The 22,102-nt window shown below is 47.3% G+C and overlaps 1 long non-coding RNA gene across 1 annotated transcript; it reads right to left on the bottom strand.

The window, feature by feature from the left end:
• Positions 1 to 18,116: 18,116 nt before the first annotated feature.
• Positions 18,117 to 19,876, bottom strand: LOC117846293 (uncharacterized). Its single transcript, XR_004638276.2, has 2 exons — positions 19,141 to 19,876; positions 18,117 to 19,007 (listed from the first exon to the last, which is right to left on the bottom strand). It is a non-coding gene; the product is annotated as an uncharacterized lncRNA (long non-coding RNA).
• Positions 19,877 to 22,102: the final 2,226 nt, after the last annotated feature.

Genomic DNA, 22,102 nt, shown 5'->3' with positions numbered 1-22,102 from the left:
CTTTTCCATTGGGTGCTAGTCAGAAACTCATGTCTGACCCGTCAAGCTATCAGTAGGACTAGTACTTAAGGGTTGCGGGGCAGGTCAAGTATTCAGCGCTCTCTAAGAGAACGGTTGCCACGTGCGGCTCGACAGGACGTGCATGTGTCATGTGATTAGGTTTTTCTTGCAAGGATTAAATCGAATCGATTTGCCGTACTTCTCAGATAAGAGATCCTCGATCTCTCTATCTCTTCGTATTAAAGAAGTGGAATACGAGGATGATGATTACTATGGCTTGTATAATTAATAATTGTTTTCCCATACTAAAGTGTTGTAGTTATGCAAACTTGGAAAATACTGAAGTGTTGTAGTTCTGCAAACTTAAAAAATATGGAAAGTAAGGATCCACTATTAGTAGCTTTTTGACAAAACAAACCTCAGAGCTAAAAGCCTTGCATGCTAGGAGTCGACTATATATATATACTATAGTCGGGTAAGTCTTGCTGAGTATTAGTATACTCAGGGTTGTTTTTGTGACCCTATTTCAGGAGGTGCCGCTTCTTTGTGATATCATATCGGTGGGCTCGATGTGATGTCTCTTCGTCGTCATTACCACTTTAGTGTTAGTTATCACTTTAGTGTTAGTTATCGATATTTGCGTTTCAAACTCTACTTCCGTTGTACCTTTGAAATCTTGTATTATTCATGTATTTGAACTCTTTTGTAAACTTTTGTATCATCCTTGTGTTGTGTTGTATGATTGTATCACTTATGTTTATGTAAAATCTGTCATGTTTGTACTATCTACGCTCACCTTTGCGTGAGATTGCTGGTATTTGTTTCCATCCGTATATAGGTGAATGCAGGCTGTTAAATTAAACCATTAACTTAATGAACCGGATGTGTTCAAATGATGGCTATTACACTTAATTACAGTTTTAATTTGGCGGTTCTACCACACCAAACAACCTAGAAATATATTTCAATAGTAAACCTTTTCCCAAAACCCCCTAGGATTACCATCCAAATTAAATATTAATTCACACCCCTACGAACTCGCCACCCTACTCAAACATCTCTAGATCATGAACTCTCCAAAAATATTCTATTTTCATGTCCAAACTAAGCCTACCCTTCAAACTCCATGCAAATTTGAAATCTCTTTCAAATTTGAATACAAAACCAATCCAAAAACCCCTTTAACCAAATATGGAAACCCACTATTCTCTTAATAGGCTACAACCTTGATTTCAGCCTGTTTGCACTCACAGCCCGGCTCGTTCCGCCTCCTACCCACGCTCACCCAATGGGACGCCTCTCTCTTGACCTAGCTCGCCTTGCCACGTGGCCCACTCCACTGCCAGCCCACGTGGCCTGTTCCCTCCCGTCCATGGCTAGCACCGCCACCGCCAAATCTCTCTTCGCTGTCACTGGCCTGCGCCCCTTCACTGCGCTCGCCACCGCAGCGCCGCCCCTCCCTGCACCGCAGTTCCAACGCTGAGGCTGCCCTGGCCACGTGTGCCCTTCCCCCTCCATCATGCGTGTACTCCCCTCTCCCTCCTCTCTCTGGCCACCCCGCCCTCGTCAGCATGACGTTGCGGCCATCACCGTCGTGCATCCCCTCTCACCCCTGCCACCCGTCTCACCCTATCCTCACCACATTTACTCCAGCGTAGTCCTCTCTCCCCCTTCACCTTCCTTCGCCGCCATGTAACGCTGCCAATCATTCTCTCCCTCCCATCCCTATCCTTCCCTGGCTACCATGCCGACCATCCCCCCTCCCTCGGCCAGCCTCATCCCCTCACCACACCAGTGTTGCAATGCTTGGCCGCCAAGCCAGGTCCTACGATGTGGCCGACTCCCACGTTGCCAGCTTGCCTATAAAAGGCAGCCACCCCACTCTTTTCCCTGACACCCCACCAAGCCGAGCTTGAGCTCCGACCCCTCCTCGCAGCCATGCCTTTCCCCTTCCCATTCTTTCCTCCAACCACCACCAGAAAAAACCCCGTGAGCTCCTCTCCATTTTGGAGCAAGCCCCGCCGCCAGAGGTGGCTGGAAATATTATTCCGATGCACGCCGGCGAGCCTCCGCAGCGGCAGCGATGGTGGGCACGGTGGCACCACCCGGCCCCGACGTGACCCACCCACACTGTTTCCTCTCCCGTCACTTCCTCCGTCTCCTCTCTCTACCCATAACCCCAATGAGTGGGCCCCCTGCTAATGCTGTCCTCTCCCCCATCCCCTTCCGTCCGTGAGCCTTCATGTGAGCAACACACCCAAGCCCCCCTTGTGGTCCACAAACCCGGACCACGGGTCCACCAAACAGTGAACCACGGGCCTCCTCCTACCCTGCCTGCGTAAAGCCCCCTCCTAGCTGAATAGGAACCCGCTAGGGTTGATTGCCAATCTTTCAATGAGAGAGGCGTGGGATAACTCGATTGGTGGATGGAGTCGACGTTCACGGCCCGACTACAACCTTCCAAGTTGCACCTTTGCAACTGATACACCACCTCCAATGGCTGTCGCGATCTTGTGGAGCGCGTCACCCGGCCACTAGGGCACTCATCCTACAAGCAGTCGAAGAACAAGCAAGAACAAGTATAACAAGTACTGAATTTACTAGATGAAAATGAAGGTTTCAAACTCAATCTCAAATAAGGTGGGGTTCTGATGACAATAATACAGGCAGCTGATCCAGCACGCGCTTACAAGCAAGTAGCAAGAGCTAAACTTGATCTAAATAAAACCCAACTGTTCTTGGTGGTGGCTAAGGGGTATATGAAGGTGGGAGGATGACCACCAGGATGTTGGGGTCGTGCTCCAACCCTAGGACGTGTACCTAATGGACCTGACTTGATACACGGCCCATTGGGCCAAATTAAAGTGACGCAGCACCTTTGGACAGAAAACCTATCGGTAGTAATTCGGTCAATGCGGCCGCCTTAGACTAGATATGGACTTAATTCTGGATCCATATAAAAATAGACTTCATAAAAAATCCGTGAAGTACTTGAACGCCCCAATCCGAGTTCGTATGCAACTGTGGTGACCATCACAAGTTGATGTTCTCCTAGAGTCCGAATCCAGCCTGCGCGAGTCCTTTTCCCTTTCGGTCTTCTCCCTGGTTCCTAACTAAAACAAGAGTGCACACGTCTCCATGTGTAACAACCTTGGTGCTTAAACGGTGTTTTAATCGTAAGAACAAGTCTATTGTGCTTAAGGAAGAACCTTGGCAACATCCAGGTTAGAGTCCCCTAGTTTGGTCAACTCAGCCTCCTTCAGCAATTCCGGCTAAGTCTGGAAATCAGCCCAATCTGGCACCTTAGGGCGGGTTTATCTTTTAAAAGTTGAGCAGAATATCAGAAAGTCCCTTTGTAAAAGTTGGAGAGCTAAGTTCCTACAACAACTTTGTTAATTGGACCTTAGTCCAATTCACCTCCGAAGCTTCCCAGATCTGCAGCTCAAATCAGCCCCGACTCCTGAAAACCAACCAAACCGCCGCTTTTTCTCTAAGTCCTGAGAACCGGCGTTCCTCCAAACCTTGGAGCTCTGAATTTCCAAATCCACCATGTTTTTGAACTCGATCAAATTACAAAAGTTGGGCCTTGGTCTGTGTACTACAACTCTTGTAAAGGGGGTTAATGTGGCGCAGTTTGGAAATCGGAAGATCAAGAGGCCGAGATCGGCCCGGCAAAGGATCTCGCAGATCCGTCAGCCAGACAGCGCTAGAGCGCGCGTGCGCCGCACTTAGAGCACCACCGCCGCGTGGCGTGACCTCGCTGATGAGCGCCGCCTCGCCTAGTCGCTGGCCGCGACAAGATGGATCGACGCGCCTTGCTCCCTAGTCGCGCGCGACAACGACCCGCGGTCCTCCGCTCTATCCCGTCTCGTCTCACCCGAGGCCTCGCCGACCGCGCCAGGCGCACTGCCCGCAGCTCCACCGTTGTCCCGGCCACTCTGCGACCGAAAACCTGCCGCTGCCGCGCCGGTACCGCCTCGCCGCCCGCACGTATCCGCCTCACCCGGATTCCTAGCCACGCGCCCCAATGCCTTCCGGCCCTCCCGTCACACCCCAGTCGTGCTGTCCGCGCGCACGCCCTGCGACGCTACCGTCTCCACCAACCGCCGCGCAGGCAGTGACAGCTCCTTCCCCCGCCTCGCCAGTAGCGTGTCCCGGTAGAGCCGCTAGTCCCGCGCATGCTCACGTCACACCGTTCGTCCTGTCACCTCACCTGCAGTGCCATTCCCTCCCTCCTGTCCGCCAATAGTGTCGCCGCCATCCATGGCCGTGACCACACATGCGCACAGACCTAGCAAATCTGCGTGCCCAGTAAACCCGCTTTGCCCTAGCCCTAAATTCTTGCTGCCCAACCAGGGCAAGATTGCGTCCGAGATCACCAATGGAGGCGCCGACCAATCGCCGCCGCGACAGAGCACTTCTTTCTCCTTCGATCTTATCCTCTCGCCCGCTCGAGCTCGTTCCTTCCTCCGAACACTTCCGCTCATCTATAAAAGGGTATCGAAGCCTCTTATTGGAGTTCCCTTCGCCACCACTCGCTTAAGTTCCGCCACCGCACACTCCTCTGCTTCGCGCTCAAGCGCCGCCGCCTGAGCTCGTCGTGGAGCTCTCCTTTTTGCCCAACCCTGTGCCTTGCCGACCCTACCAGCCGCTTCACCATCCTTTTGTGCAGCTCTAGAGCTTGCCTATTGTCCACAAGAAGCACCATCGCCGCCGAAACGCTGTCGTTCCCCGTTCCGCCTCGGCTTGTTTCTTCCCGACCCTGAGACCTCGTCAGTAGGACCAGAGGTGAGCTGCCGACCCGTTTCCAGCTCTTCCCAACCCTGAATCATCCACGGAAGCGACCGGACCCTGTACGCCTCGCCTGAGTGTTGTCCGTCTCGCCCGACTCGCCCGAGTGTTGTCCGCCTCGCCCGAGGGCTCGGTTGTGTCTTTTTCTTTTGACCGAGGGTACCTGTGTAAAATTTCGAGGACTTCTTTGTGTTAAATCTGAGGATACCGATACTGTTATTCCTTGAGTCTAAGGGTCAGATCGTAAGTTTTCCCCGATCCGACTCTTTTAACTCGAATGAAATCGACAGAAATTTGGAAGTTACATCTTAAATCGAGGAAAAATCAGAAAAATGTGAAATCACTTGGGTTGGAATCCTCTTTCTAAATAGAATCCAATAAAGTGGGTTCCGCACCTTTTTCCTGTAGTTTTTCCACAGTTTTGGGTTTAAATCCTTGCAAATACTGTTGAAATCCCCGTCTAAGTGTCTTATCCTTGCATTGCATTTCGTGTAGAGCTGAACCTCGCAGACGGAACCTACAAGCTTCGCTCAGTGCCCAAAGAAGAAGTCGTAGCTGAGCCACCGCCTGCAGGAGCTGAGCTCAAGCACGCCGAGGACCAGTTCGCTACCACCCCGCTTGAAGGCAAGCCCCGGAGCTTAACCCAATTTTTCTAAACTTGCGCATGCCTTCTGTCGTTATGTGTGTGCATTTATGTTTCAGAAGTTGATTGAAACCATAGATGCATGACTTAGTTTCCCTTTGACCTGAACACTAGTATGATAGGCTGAGTAGGTACCTTGCTAAACAGGACTCGGTAAAAGTCGAGTGATTTCCTGTCACTCGCGAGTTATAGGAGTTGATTGCTTTACTTATGCTACAACTATAAGGACGATGGACGGGGCAGAGCTCTGTGAACTATTTTGGTGGTCGGTGGATTGCCCCGTCTGTCTACATGAAATTGGTTTAAGGTCGAAAAGTGATGGTGTTCGTGATCAAGTGTTTGAAAGTACTAATCTCATACCTAGTATGGGATGGGGAAGCCTAGTACCTGATTGAACCAGCAAGTGTCTTATACCCCTGCTATCCTTGGAACATAGTTTTTCATGCTGCATCATGTGGGTGCAAGTGCAGTCATAGTACGGTAGAGACTGGAACTGTGGAGCGTTGCATGCCAAAGGCGGTTAGGACCTGACACGCGCCTGGGAATTGATGGGGACGGCTGACAAGTGAAGCGACCCTTCGTGGTGCGTGGATGTCGTGAGATTAGGTTCACCATGCATGGTTAAGAAATTTGAATCGATTCGTCTGCCTCTCACAGTTTGGGACTGCTTGATCGCTATGCTACACTGAGTAAGAATGAAAGCTGGTGATGATCTAATATGTTTCCCCTGCATTAATTGTTTGGAAACTATGCTTGTTTAGTATAGTTGCTAACTTAGATTGGTAATTGAACGTAGAACTTGTGGCTAAAATATTGAAAGTAAGGACCTCCTGTAGTCGCTTTTGGCAAAACAAACTCCAGAGCTAAAGAGCTTGCATGTCTAGGCGTTGGTGGATTAGTACCACCGATCGGCTAAGTCTTTTTGAGCGTAGTCGCTCAGCCTTGTTGTGGCATATCTTTTCAGGTGATGTTGGCGTCTCTGAGTTTGCTACAGGTGGCACTTGGCCTCCCCAGCTTCCTCTTGGGTGGACGGTCGAGTGGGATCCCTCCTCGGACGGCGAGGACAGGAACCATTGATGTCATGATCGGCCTCGTCATGACATCCGACATCGGCACTAGCCTTCGTTTGTTTATTTCCGCTGCTTAAGAACTCTGCAAACTATGTTTGAATTTCGAGCATGATGTTGTAATAAATTAATGTACTTGTTTAATTTGGATGATCTATTGTATTCTTTGGAACCACTCACCTTCGTGTGAGCTATGCTTTCTCGGTCCTGTGTAGTGGTTCATCGGATGAAATCCGACGGACCGCCGAGTTAACTTGATTAAAGCACATGATCGCGTGTCAGATGACTTAATTGTGTTTTAGCTAAGTTAATTAGGGCAGTTCCGCCACACCATGGTCTAAATAGGATGGACAGGAACTCAAGAGTGAACTTACTTGATGATTAAATTGACGAGCACGGACACGAGTAATAGGACCAGAAACTAGTACTTGTGTCAGCGTAGAAACTAGTACTCGTGTCGGCGTGGATGTATCCTTGGTGTTGATGTCCTCATCACTAGCACCGGCCTAAGATATTTGTTGTGCAAGCTCTCTAGCATCCGCTTCCATTTCGCTTGATCTTGCTCGGCTCCACCCTAGTGGTCAAAGAGAGTCCGTCAAGCAAGCTCTCTGGCTTCTATTCCACTTAATCTTGCCAAGAACGCTTATCGCCGCATTGAGACAGATCATTCGTTGTTCAAGCTTTTAAGTTCTACTCTTATCCTAGGACAAGGAAACTTGACCAGCTCCACTTGTCGTAGGGGTAAGCCTCGGGTGATGAGTACCGCCATGCAAGTCTTCTTTATCCTAGCCCTTGTCTCATTCCATAAACCCTAGTGACCCCCCAACTCTTAAGGATCTATCCAATCCTCTGGTCTATTCTGTCATGCAGCTGTTGTGCTGCCCAAGTTAAATCCCAGATATCATCTCAGCATAGCCGATATGTCATCCATCCTAAAACCCCAAATACTGACCACCCTAAGCCATAATGCTGCCCGTCTAAATCCCAATTATCATCCAAACCTAATCGTTATAATGCCCAACCAAAACCTTAAAACATAGCCCCACCTAGCCGTTATGCTGCCCGATCCAAACTTCATCATCATCTAAATCTAGCCGAAATACCGTAGACTGACACTGTCAACATCCCTAGGAAATTACCATTAATTTCCGAGGATGTTTCCTTAAAATCCCACCATCTGATTTGATTAATTATTTAACCTTTAGGGAATTCACCTATAGAAATCAGGTAATTCCCAGAATGCCATCCCTTTTCCTTTCATTCCATTTCTTAGGTATTTGACTGATGTATTGTTTTATTGATTGCTATTTTATACGTGTTTGCCAGCTGTTAGATGACCAGGCTCCACCCTAAAGCCGAGGATCCAGAAGGCGTGAAGCCAAAGACCCTAGTTGCCCTAGGAGACATTAAGGATTTTCAATGAAGGCAAGTCCTGACTCCTAGCTTATGCTTTGTCCTATTGAGTGTGGGAGTAATAATGTTGGTGTTTAGACCTGGCAACCTACCGAGGGGGATTGTCCGAGGTAGTGTTTAGTGCGTGGGGCTCGCTAAGATTAGGAACTCGAAGGTGAACTCGAACACACAATTTAGACAGGTTCAGGCTGCTAGATTGCGTAAGTCCCTTTTAACTTGGTCTTGAATCTGCAATCTTGAATCTTTATATGGAAGTGCGATGAAAGTCGCACTGCATATGGAGTAGCCCCTGAGCCTTAGGATGAATCGAAGAATCAAGTTGAGGGTCAATCTGCAATTTGCACCTCTTTTTCCTTAAAACCCAACAAAAAAACTTTTTAGCCGATGGGCACGTGGCACACAGCCCTCGAGCCGTTACACGACTAGTTTGGTGGGTATAAGGGTCAACCTCTCGTCAACGTGACCGTTTGTCAACAATAACCTTATCTCTTCCGAAATAATAGAAACTGCCAACTAGGTGCAAAATCTTTGGGCCCTTAAATTGGAATATTCTCTTTAATCCTGCTGCTATTATTGTCCTGCGGTTATAAATAACGGAGGAAAACATCCCTTCCGTTTCACCTATGTTGTCTGCTCATTCAACTTTCACACTGTAACCCTAGCACCACCACTGCCCGATCCTCGAGCCCTAGCACCGCCGTCCCTCCACCACTTATGATAGAGTCGGAGTGCCTGATCTTTCGGTGAGTGGAGATAAATTCGACTTGGTGGAAGTAGACCCTCACGATCCGACTACGACGAGCGAACCCGAAGCGCCAATGCAATCGCTAAACCAACTCCCGATGGTTACCAACCTCGCCGGTGCGAGATCAGCCTGATCACGAAGATCGATTCCTGTCCGCAATCGAAGAACGAACAAGAAAAAGAGGCGAGCAATCTAAATATCACTCGAAGGTGGAGTTCTGAATCACACAAGGACAGCGCGTATTTGCGCGTGTTCAAGAGTAGCTAAAGCTAGATGTAAAACAAAACCCGAGTCGTAAACAAAAAGGACTCCGACTAAATAAAGGGGGCGCAGCCCCTGGAGTCCGGAGGGGTCACGCACGCCCAACCCTAGGCCCCACCTGGGCTGCCCTGTTGGGCCATCTTCTTATTCCGATGGGCCTTCGTTCCTTAACACCATGATAAAGTTTAATTTTCTCGCACGGGCCCGAGTGATTGGCCCAACTGGATGATCAACTGTAGGTGCCTGAGGTGGAGGAGCAACTGGAGGCGCCTGAGGTGCTGCTGGTGTAGATGTACTCGTGGTGTCCTCATCATCCTCCCCTTCTTGAACTGAAGTCGTCCTCGACGGCAACTCCTCATCTTCGCCCACATATGGTTTCAAATCTGCAACATTAAAACTCGTGGAAACACCAAACTCCGCAGGCAGGTCAAGGATATAAGCATTATCATTAATCTTGGTTAGCACTTTAAAAGGACCAGCAGCACGTGGCATCAATTTAGAACGACGTAAAGTAGGAAAACGATCCTTTCTCAAATGCAACCAAACCAGATCACCCGGTGCAAAAGTAACATGTTTTCGCCCTTTACTACCCACAACCTGATATTTAGCATTAGCAGCAGCAATGTTTTGTTGAGTTTGCTCATGCAAGCTAATCATTTGATCAACATGTGCAACGGCATCTATGTGTGGGGCGTCCTCGGCATCAAGTGCAAACAAATCAATAGGCGCCCGAGGAATATAACCATAAATAACCTGAAAAGGACACATCTTTGTAGAAGAATGCGTTGCATGATTATAAGCAAACTCAACATGAGGCAAGCAATCTTCCCAACATTTCAAGTGTTTATCTAAAACAGCCCTAAGCAGAGTGGACAAGGTTCGATTAACCACCTCAGTTTGTCCATCAGTCTGAGGGTGACAAGTGGTGCTAAACAGCAATTTAATTCCCATTTTATTCCATAGTGATCTCCAAAAATGACTGAGAAACTTAGCATCACGATCAGAGACTATTGTATTTGGAATACCATGCAAATGAATAATCTCGCGAAAGAACAATTCAGCAACATTGCTAGCATCATCAGTCTTATGACAAGGTATAAAATGAGCCATTTTGGAGAAACGATCAACAACCACAAAAATACTGTCCCTCCCCTTCTTAGTTCTAGGCAATCCCAAAACAAAATCCATAGAAATATCAAGCCAAGGGGAAGTAGGAACAGGCAAAGGCATGTACAAACCATGGTTGTTCAATCGTGACTTAGCTTTCTGGCAAGTAGTGCAGCGTGCAACAAGGCGCTCAACATCAGCGCGCATCCGGGGCCAAAAGAAGTGGGCAGCCAGCACTTCATGCATCTTGTAGACGCCAAAGTGCCCCATGAGACCGCCTCCATGCGCTTCCTGTAATAACAAACGACGAACCGAGCTAGCTGGAACACACAGCTTGTTAGCGCGAAACAGGAACCCGTCCTGTATGTGAAATTTGCCCCATGGTTTGCCATGAATACAGTGGGCGAAAGCATCTTTAAAATCAGCATCATCCACATATTGATCCTTCACAGTTTGCAAGCCAAAGATTTTAAAATCTAACTGTCCTGTGGAGTAACAACATAGCCAAGAAACGAGACACGTTGTGTGCAAAACATGCATTTTTCGAGGTTAGCAAATAAATGGGCCGCACGCAACGCATCAAAAACAGCACGCAAATGTTCTAAATGCTCTTCCATAGACTTGTTGTAAATGAGGATATCATCAAAATAGACAACTACAAACAATCCTATGAAGGGCCTCAGGACTTCATTCATCAAACGCATAAATGTGCTGGGAGCATTTGTCAAACCAAACGGCATAACCAACCATTCATATAACCCAAATTTTGTTTTAAAAGCCGTTTTCCATTCATCACCTAATTTCATGCGAATCTGATGGTAGCCACTACGCAAATCAATCTTAGTGAAAATAATGGCACCACTAAGCTCATCTAGCATATCATCAAGGCGTGGTATAGGGTATCGGTAGCGAATGGTAATGCTATTAATAGCACGACAGTCTACACACATACGCCATGAGCCATCTTTCTTTGGAACAAGTAACACGGGAACGGAGCAAGGGCTAAGAGACTCACGAATATAACCCTTGTCAAGCAACGCCTGTACCTGGCGCTGGATTTCCTTCGTCTCATCCGGATTTGTACGGTACGGTGCGCGGTTCGGAAGCTGTGCGCCGGGAATAAGGTCGATCTGGTGCTCAATGCCACGAAGTGGTGGGAGTCCCGGTGGCAAATCTTTTGGAAAGACATCAGCGTACTCCTGCAAAATGTTAGCAACCGTAGGGGGAATATCCAAAGATGGTGCATCATCAAGTGAAACGAGCACACTAGAGCATATAAGGGCATAGCATGGCAAAGGAGCATCACGTAACTCATCAAAATCAGCACGTATGGCAAGCAAAATAGGAGCATTCAACTTGATTTCAAAATTAACAAATGGCGATGCATCAAGTTGTTTAGCAGTTTTAGCAGCTCTAGCAAGATCATCTTTAAGAATTTGTTCAGGTGTCATTGGATGTATAATTATTTTCTGACCCTTAAACATGAAAGAATAGTGATTTGAACGACCATGATGCAAGCTATCAGTATCATATTGCCAAGGTCGCCCAAGTAATAGAGAGCATGCTTCCATGGGAATAACATCACAATCGACAAAATCAGAATAAGCACCCATGGAGAAAGGAACACGGACTAATCGAGTAATTCTAATTTTCCCACCATCATTAAGCCATTGAATGTGATATGGATGTGGATGCTTACGAGTGGGTAAAGACAACTTTTCAACCAGCGTGGTACTCGCCAAATTGTTGCAGCTGCCGCTGTCGATGATGATGCGAATCGACCGCTCCTGCACAACGCCCTTGGTATGGAAAAGAGTGTGTCGCTGATTCTTCTCGGACGGGGCGACCTGTGTACTAAGAACACGTTGCACAACAAGACTTTCATACCTATCAGCGTCGCCCGGGTTGACATGTACCTCCATAGCTGCATGGTCAATGGCAAGCATCGCATGTCGAGTATCTTCAGAATCACTAGCGGAAGAGTACTCACCATCGTCACGAAGAAGCAAAGTGCGCTTGTTCGGACAGTCCCGAATCACGTGGCCAAATCCTTTGCAACGATGACACTAAATATCCCGTGTACGGCCTGTGGGAGGGGCGGCACCTGTGGAAGGGGCAGCGCTTGCAGGTTTGGCCGTTCGCTCGCGTGGTGTAGTGGTGGGCGTGGGTGGCACAGGGAGAGCGGGTGCGGAGTTGGATGTCGAGCTTCTTCCTGCAAAAGAGTTAGAATATGTCTTCGAGCGGCGTCCCTACACTTCACGTTCAGCTTTGCAAGCATATTCAAATAATGTTGTCATATCTGTGTAGTCCTTATAATCAAGTATATCCTGAATTTCGCGGTTCAAACCACCACGAAAACGTGCCATAGCAGCGTCATTTTCCTCCAATAACCCACAACGAATCATGCCTATTTGTAATTCCTGGAAATATTCCTCAACAGATTTGGAACCTTGCTGAAAACGTTGCATTTTATTAAGCAAATCTCGGGCATAATAAGAAGGCACAAATCTGTGGCGCATAGCAGTTTTTAATTGCTCCCAAGTGGTTGGAATGGTATTGGAATGTTTGTGTTTATATTCACGCCACCAAATTAAAGCAAAATCAGTAAATTCACTAATAGCAGCTTTAACTTGAGAATTAGCAAGAATATCATGGCATGAAAATTTCTGTTCAACTTCTAATTCCCAATCAAGATATGCAGCAGGATCATATTTGCCATTAAAAGGTGGAATTTTAAATTTAATCTTGGAAAAGGAATCATTACCGGGACGGCGTGGCACGCGGCGGGCACGGCCTCGGCGGTCGCCATCGTCCTGGTCCGAATCACCACCATAACCCTGCTGCAACTCTGCGACTGTTGTGTGCAATGCATCGAGTCTTGCCACAACTGAGTCGAGTGTAGCCTTAGCGGCCGTCTGTGCAAGGTCGAGCTGATCACACCGCTCGGTCGTCGAGGAGATCGTCGAGTCCAGCCGTTCATGAATCGTCTGAATGTCGGTGACAAGCCCTTCAACTTGTGCCCGTATGCCCTGCAGCTGGTTAGCCCCCGCGTCGACATCATCTGCCATGGTTAGCGCAAATACAAGAACCAAAGCAACGACAAAACAGGGGTGTAACGGCTCACAAGGCGCTCACACTAGTACTGTTATCAAATTCTTATCCGTTCTTACCACGCACACAGGGGCGAACTGCAACCAACCGGTGGAACTCGCGAAAGATTGGAGGAGCGATTGCCTGGAGAAACAAAATATGCTCGTCGTAGAACTATGTGGAGTTCTGGGAAGGCTGCACTCAAATGAAGGATTAGCACAATCAAACAATAATGCAAAGTTGAAATATAGTGCCAAACACGTAACAAGAGTTGCTGGTAAGAAGGGAAATCGAAAGAACAGAGGCAAAGGTGGAGAGGGCGCACCTCTTTTTTTCTTTTTCTTTGTTTTTGTTTTTTTTTCACAGAGGGTGCCCCAAAACTGATAATATGAACACAGTGGAACTCAAATAGCAAATTGTGGCACACACTTTTTCCGAAAGTACAGGGGTATTCCGGACCTCTCTCTCTCTCTCTAGAGTAAGGCGGACCTTAGAAAAAAGTACCAAGAAAGAGAGATACGGAGATGAAAAGCTGGCACGGAATGCGTGGGGGGGGGGAGTTGCCCCAGAGAGTCGTGACCCAGGGGGAGTCACGGCGCGCGCAAAGGGAGTTTCCACCGAAACAAAACCGGATCACCTTCCTTCTCCCTGTTGGATTCTTTTTTTTTTGCTTCTTTCCTTCGTTTTTTTTGCACTTTCCTTTTTTTGTGATTGCTTTCTATCTTTCTCTTTTTTTTTGGACAGGGAGGGGGCGATCGGAGGGGTGGGATGGCACGGCACGGTTGTCGCGAGGGGGAGCTGTGGGCGCGGCGTGGTAGGGTTGGCGAGCAGCGGAACGGTGGCGGCGGCGAAAACTAGGGTTAGAGGAAAAATGAGAAACAAGAGATTAAACACAAGTAACCAGCAACAATTGAACGAGTAGGCACACAAATTCAACAAAGACACTTATTGAAAGAATGTGCGAGGCTAAACGGTTGCTGGGACAAAGGATCTAACCTGAAAAAAATTTGTTTTGGTTTTTGTGGACTGTAGGAAGGGAAAAACACTCGGTAAAACTCACCGATCAACCTGGAAAGCTAATACCACTTGATAGAGTTGGAGTGCCCGATCTTTCGGTGAGTGGAGATAAATTCGACTTGGTGGAAGTAGACCCTCACGATCCGACTACGACGAGCGAACCCGAAGCGCCAATGCAATCGCTGAACCAACTCCCGATGGTTACCAACCTCGCCGGTGCGAGATCAGCCTGATCACGAAGATCGATTCCTGTCCGCAATCGAAGAACGAACAAGAAAAAGAGGCGAGCAATCTAAATATCACTCGAAGGTGGAGTTCTGAATCACACAAGGACAGCGCGTATTTGCACGTGTTCAAGAGTAGCTAAAGCTAGATGTAAAACAAAACCCGAGTCGTAAACAAAAAGGACTCCGACTAAATAAAGGGGGCGCAACCCCTGGAGTCCGGAGGGGTCATGCGCGCCCAACCCTAGGCGCCCCACCTGGGCTGCCCTGTTGGGCCATCTTCTTATTCCGATGGGCCTTCGTTCCTTAACACCATGATAAAGTTTAATTCTCTCGCACGGGCCCGAGTGATTGGCCCAACTGGATGATCAACTGTAGGCGTCTGAGGTGGAGGAGCAACTGGAGGCGCCTGAGGTGCTGCTGGTGTAGATGTACTCGTGGTGTCCTCATCAACTTAGCCCCGAGCGTATGCGAAGGAAGACCCTCGTGGCAACAAGGATGGGGAAGAAGGCAACTACATCCAAGGGGGTGTAAAGCGGGAAGAACACAGACAAGAAGAAAGAGATCCAACTGTTGGCTCCCAAGTATGGAAAGACTGACCAGACTGCCCCGCCATTCCCTGCGTGTGCTTGGAAGCGCTTGTCGCTGAAGGAAGAGGACATCAAGGTACTGGTGGCAGCCAAGCTCCTCCAGGAGAAAGATGTCATCAACTGGAGGTGTGCATTCAGCAACCCGTGGCTGCTGGAGACATATGTCAATGACATGGTAATCTTCTCTCATTTTATTGATCATGGATTAGCCTTGCCTGCCTCCGACTTCTTTCGCGGTCTCCTGGATTATTACAAGATCGAACTTGTGCAACTCAACCCCAACAGTATTTTGCATGCCGTGATCTTTGTTCATCTGTGCGAAGCATTCTTGGGGGTTCAGCCACATTTTCACCTTTTCAGCAAGTTTTTCCGTGTCAAGCCGCGGCCCAAGAGAGAACGTACTGAAGTAGTCGGAGGAGCTGGGATCTAGATGAGGGAGAAGGTCAAGGGCCCGTACTTGGAATATGAGTTGATTGACTCACATTCTGGGTGGAAGGAGAAGTGGTGCTACATCGGCAACTACGAGCCAAGCTCCTGAAGTTGACAGGCCACCACCCGACATGGAACAATAGGTGACTGGACAAGCCTTCCCACGGAGACTGCTTGTAGCTACCCAAGCTCCTAGAAGAATTGCCAAGCTCAAGCAACAAGGACTAACAGGAGTTGGGGTAGCCTTCAGCTTCATGAAGAGGCAAGTTCAACCCTGCAACTCCAGTGTACCTGGGGCTACGACTACTCGGGCCCCAATGACCCATCCAGGATGTCACCAGAAGATCTCAGCGTGGATGAAGTCATGGCGCAGTTGAGGTGCCTGTTTAAAAATGCAAGTGAGATCTCAACGATTGTGCGGGAGTTCTGTGCCGCCAACCCGCCAAGCAGTGTAAGTACTCGTGGTCGCAGCCCCCGAGTACTAATTTTGGAATTTTTTGACGTACCGACTTGTCAGCTCGTGCAGGAAGACATGCACTTGTACTGCTCCGCTCCTCCTCCCGGATCAAATGAATCTGAAGCTTCTCCTCGCTTACATACGGCTGCGAGTGTATAGATTGAAGTCGAGGAGGAAGAAGACAAAATTGAGTCCTTCAGCAGCTTCGACTCTGAAGCTGTGGAGGAATTCGTGCTCAAGGCCCGGCCATCTGACAAGGTTGGGTCGTCCTCCGGGTCATCAAAACATGAGGCTAAGGATGATCTGTAGGCTGGGCTAGCGCCACCGCCAAAGAAGAAGCGGACCGTTGCTTTGAAGCGTGCGGTGAAGAAGCCTCTCACCACCGAGGACGTGCTTCCACCGGTAATAACCTTCGAAGAAGGACAAGATCTTGAGGATCGAGTACTAGTAAGTGAATCCCTTACCACCATGTCTACTCAATATGGCATTCGTGGATTGCAGGTAGTCGGGGAGGTGACTTAGGTGGAGAGGATGACTACGGATGTCGTGCAACAGCAGCTACCAGCAATCGAGGAGGTCATAGAGATAGAAGACGACCCAGAGCCCCTCGTTACTAGGGCGAACACTACCAATGCACAAACTACTCGAGAGATGGAGGCAGCAATGAAGGCTAGCGAGGATCGCACTGCGACCCAACAAGCCGCACCAAAGAAGCGGTCTCCTACTATCAAGACAATGCGCTTGTCAGGGGAGCCCTCTTTGAAGCTGAGGAGATCCTCAAAGTAAATACTGGTACACTAATTTATTTACTTGTAGTGTGTCTTTTGACACTTGTCTTTTGTAGGAAATCTTCTAGCGTGGAGCTTGGAGGCTCAAATCCGAAGCCTGTGACTGATGGCAGTAGCCACTCGGTCCACGACGTCATCCCGGCTCCAACAAGTCTGCCGCCAGAGGAACAACCTGCGCCTGCAACAAGTCCAAGTGTGGTATCACTTGTAGCTGCATTAATGCAACATGTGATTTCTTCGCTGAATGATGCTTTAGTGCCAGCCCCCGAGCCACCAGTGCCTGAGACCGAGGTGGCGACTACCTCTGGCGCCATGGCTACTCTTGTAGCCCCCGAGCTGGAGGTAGAGACTGTAGTTGCGGTGGTGACTACCTTTGGTGTCGTGGCTACTCTTGTAGCCCGCGAGCCAGAGGTAGAAGCCGAAGCCATGGAGGAGCTAGAAGTGTTGGCCTCCATCCCACCTATTTTAGCTGGGCCCGTCGACTAGCCGTGCCTTGGTTCCGCTTGGCATGGCTGATGCTGAAGCGCACGAAGAGCCACGGATAGCTGAGGGAGTTAACCTTGAAGATATTCAGCTAATCGACGACCCACTCCTCAATGTAGAGTTGTATAGCTGGAGGTGGGAATGATGGAGATGTACCGCCATGTAGGCAAATATGCAGCGGTAAGCTTTTGATCCTATTGAGTCCTTAAGTTTGAAATTGGTACCCTATTGAGTCCTTAAGTTTGAAATTGGTACCCGTATCTTGACATGAATACTTGCTCTGTTTTGTAGGATGTAATCCAGCGCTCCCGTCGGAAGTCCTAGATGCTCCAGGGCTACGGGTGGAATTACTTAAAAAAAATGATCAACACATTAAGAGGTGGGACTGTGAAATGGTCCAGGCTACAAGTTAAACAGACACAGTAGGGTATAGAAATGATCCACACATTCATCGAGTGGAGTATACATAATTCAGAATTACTAAATTACTGAAATTACTGGGGTGTGCATATTACTAAAAACACAGGGCAATCTGTCTTACTCAATCCAATGTTAAAACATATATATAGTGCACGCAAAAAGAAGTACCAACAAAAATATGGGGATCGTGAAATTACTGAACATCAAATACTAATGACGAGAAAAATTACTGAAAAACTTCCTAAGAATGGTAAAATGGCACATTACTGAAATACTGAATGGCGAATGATCCATGTTTATAAGGAGAAACAAATACAAAAATAGTAAAATGGTATGAGCACTTCCTAAGAATTAGATTAGAAGAATATAAAAGAGTTTACATGTAGCTTGAAGTTAACGAGTACAATAGTTTTGCTATATCTACAGTACAGGGAGACAACTAGAGAAAACAAGCATGTCCATACAATGCTGTCTTCAATCTGGATGCCAATTTTCTCCTCCCCAAAATATTCCATCACACATCACACTAACAGTTTGCATGATCGAAAAACAACACTAGCGATTGCTAAAAGGCATAATAATCCAAATTACTGAGAGAAGAAGTTAAATTGATATATCTCCATATCAGTTACAACAGTTTAAATCTCTTTTAACAAAATACAAAGATATTCAGTAAAACTGGATCTCTGATCTCTAGGCTTGCAGATGCTTCAACTCCTCCAAGCTTTTTATTGACAGAAAGCAGTCCTATAGGCATATAACTGCATCTTCATGTGATTCTGAACATAGAGCAGATGGCATCAAGCTCCAACCTCCTCCAGATCAATGAATAAATAAACAAATTACTGATGAACAACAAAAAATATTGAAGCTAGATGTTGTTTAAAACATTATTGAGCATTACTGAACATTATTATTACTGCATAAATTACTGAACCTGAAATTACCAAAAGGCCAAAAATTACTAAACACTATATTATTGGCCTACTTGATTACAAAAGCTTAAATTACAGAATCCAAAATTACCAAAGACCTAAAATTACTGAATGCTGTACTGCTGGCTTACTTGATTACCCAAGCTTAAATTACTCTGAAATTATCTAGGACCAAAATATTGTCGAACATTATAATACTGACCTATTTTGCTTGGGTACACGTGAAGCCTAAAAATGAATGCTAAAATTACTGAAGCCTGAAAATGACATTCGGTAATGAACAGTGAAATTAAAATGAGGCTCAGTAATGAATGGTGAAACTACAGAAGCCTCAAAATGATGTTCAGTAATTTATGTTTTTTCAGGACCATCGATATCTCAATTTTTTTCAGTAGCCTAGATGATAATGGATCTTAGCTTCAATGGAGACGCTAGTAGTCTGGTAACAACAGAGCAAGCAAAGGAAGAGAATTCCCTGTATTGTGTGATTGCTAATCACTAAGATGAAGTAGCAAGACTGAAGATGCCCCTCACTGTCATAAAAATCCTGTAATAAAACGAGTCAAAGAATGCAATCAATTATCAAACAAAATATTTACTTACAAAAAAAATGCACAAAAGAAATGTACAAACTATGGTAATTGACACACAACTAGTGACAACACACTAATTCAATCTACCTGCATGCCAATTAGCGAAACAACCGAATGTTTGCTAAGCCTCGTTCAGTCGCGGAAAACAGAAAAAAATGATTAGGTGATACAAAAAATTCACTGCACACCACCAAATGCTACGAGAAAATGGCTAATCTATTCAAACTGGGGAAATCAGGGGATGAGCCGCTGTATAGATTCCAGCAATTGAATCACAAAATTTCTGCAGAGAATCCACAAAAATCAGAACGCTAGTGCATGGAGCTCGCGGATTCTACCTTGAAGGGAATTTTGTAGTTTGTTCTAGCTCACCAGAGTGCCCACGCATAGGCTCAGGGGGAGGGGGCTCTTCCACCCAGGGTCCGTCTCGCACCTACGCTGTGCAGAGCCGCCCGTCGTGAGGCCGCAGCACCCTGCCGACAACGTCTCGAGAGCTCCGTGCTCCGCTGCCGCCCGCGAATTGCAGCTGCCGCCGCCGCTCGGCAGTGCACGTGCGTGGGACGGTGGGAGGCTAGGAGAGAGGGGGGACTTGCGGCCCATCTGTGCCGCTCGCGACCCGCCAGTGCCGCGCCCAACCCGTAGCACCGGCACCGCTCCGGTGCTCCCGACTAGCAGCGCCGCCGCCGCCGCCCCTGAAACGCTCGGTCGAGAAAGGGTAAAGAAGAAACCGAACCGGAATATCTGGACTCTGAGGAGGATAGGTCAGGCGCGGTGAGATAACGGTTCGGGCGCGCGAGTGGGTAGGTGGACGTGTGCGGGTAGGTTTGCCTGGTTGGTTCGGTTTGGGTGCTGGGTGTAGAATAACGTGTGCGTCTAAATTCCGTACCCAACCCCCGTCCCCCTCCCCGCACCGTCACACGCGAGCGAACCCCGCAGACCGACCGTTCAGTTTTTTTTGACGGGCGGCGAACCTGTAGACCGGCCGTCCACCGCACACGCCATCTATTGGAACCGCACAGCAGCAGTTTTGACGACGGTGGGCTCCTCTCCATCGTCGTGCAGAGGGCGTGCGTCTTTGTCGAGTGCCTGCACCCCGGCGTGTACCTCCGCGCGGTCAAGTCCGGTCGCTACGAGAGCCGCGTCGATGAGGAGGGCTGCACCGCCACGGTGGATGTCGGCGAGCTCTACGCCGACGAGGAGCGGCGCTCCTATTCCTCGACGTGCCTAGAGTCGGCACCACCGTCGATGCCACCGAATTAGCGGAGACAACAAGAGCTGGTTTTCAGACGCCGACCAGAAGGACAGCTCACCAAGATGGAAGAAGTGCAGGGCATATTTGTTTTAGCTAATTTGCTTTAGCTAACACCAAGTGATTTTTTCCACGTATAATTTGAATACATCTTAGCTGACACATCTTGGCACTGGTCTTAAAAACAAGCACTTTATAATTTGAATACAAATATTTCGTGACAGACATATGGTATTAAATACAAACCTATTGCTTTTTGAATACAATGATTTTGTGATTGCCAGCTCATATTGAAATTATTGTGACACGACATGTCCAACATATAAGAACCTCCACTGAGAAATTTTGAGCATTCAACGGTTGAAGATCGCAAAATCGAAGTGCCCACGAGCATTGTACTGGGAAGGACTTCAGGAGGGTGCTCCACAGTCCACACGCCGAACAGGAGGATGGCATAGGACCTGATAGCGAAGCCTCGACAGGTCGACATATTACCCAAGATGGATGTAGATAAAGATAAGGACGAGCTGTTCTTAGCTTGCTGGCATGCTTGCTCATATCCTCCATCAGGCACGAGCACTTACATCTAAGATGCAGCAGCACATGTGCACCCAAATAAATCTGAAAAAGAAAAGCATATAAAATAATCAAAAACTCCATTGAGGATTAGTCAGACTTGTGATACTGAACAAGTAGATTATTTTAAAGCATAATGCTTAGCAGACTGCATATAAGACATATAAGCTGGTCCATTTGACATAACGAAATTAGAAAAGTTTCAGATATCATAAAGGTTTACGAATCACTGTGACATATAGTGAAAACTAGCTAACCTAAACTAAAATAAAAAAAATCAGCTTAAAATAAAATGGAGAAGACATGCACTTCCACGTACGAATCTTACAGCTGAAAATGGAGTAAGTAAACCTACTTTATATTATCCATTGTCCATTTTGCACTTCAGCTGGTCGGAAACACAAAACAGAGCATCAAGAATACCAGATCAAAAAAATGCATACTGTTCTTCCTGGAAAGCAAACTAATAAGTGCTTCTAGTTCAAAATAAAGCTTTGTGTGCTTCTATTAGCATATTTTCTAATTAGCACCTCAAATTAAAAATTAGAGAAAAATGATCGAATCGTCTCTAAAAATGACAGGAGCGTGGATGTGCATTACCAAGTGGCAAAATTTCACTGAATGATACTAGCATCGATCTGAATGGAGAATTCTACATTTTAGGGGTACATATGGTCCCATTCCGAATCTAATACTCAATCTAAAATCAGTTGCAATCTAGTGGCGTATTACAATAAGCTTAACTTGTGTAGTGAGCTCATAGTTCGCAACCATGTGAAAAAAACGGTTCAGTTTAATGCGGTGGCTTACATTATGCCTGTGCGGTTGGGTCGCCCATCGCGATAAGCTGTTGCAACCATGCTGACCACTGGTTGCTGCCGTGACCTTCACGTCATATGTCAGCAGCTTGACCGATCTCCTGCAGTCCAGCTGTAACTGAAAATGCAAATAAAACATGGTCATTTTAAATCTGCCAATATGATCATACAAAACTATAACACTTATGCATCCGAACTTTCTAGGTAAGAGTAGATTATGAACGAGCAAATGTGACAAAGATGAGCTTCCTAATATAAAGTACACATCTCTGAGCATATATGATCTGCACATTGAATCTTTGAACAATTATACATTGTCAGACTAATAGCATGCTCAAATTGTGGGGCTAAGATGCATCAGGCTCCAATTTACTGAGGACGACAAAAAAAAAAACTGAGTGCAACT

Source organism: Setaria viridis, chromosome 2, assembly GCF_005286985.2.
Source record: "Setaria viridis chromosome 2, Setaria_viridis_v4.0, whole genome shotgun sequence".
In the NCBI taxonomy this organism is placed as follows: Eukaryota; Viridiplantae; Streptophyta; class Magnoliopsida; order Poales; family Poaceae; genus Setaria; species Setaria viridis.
The sequence above is the reverse complement of the archived record's forward strand: the minus strand, read 5'-3'. Positions and strand labels throughout refer to the sequence as shown.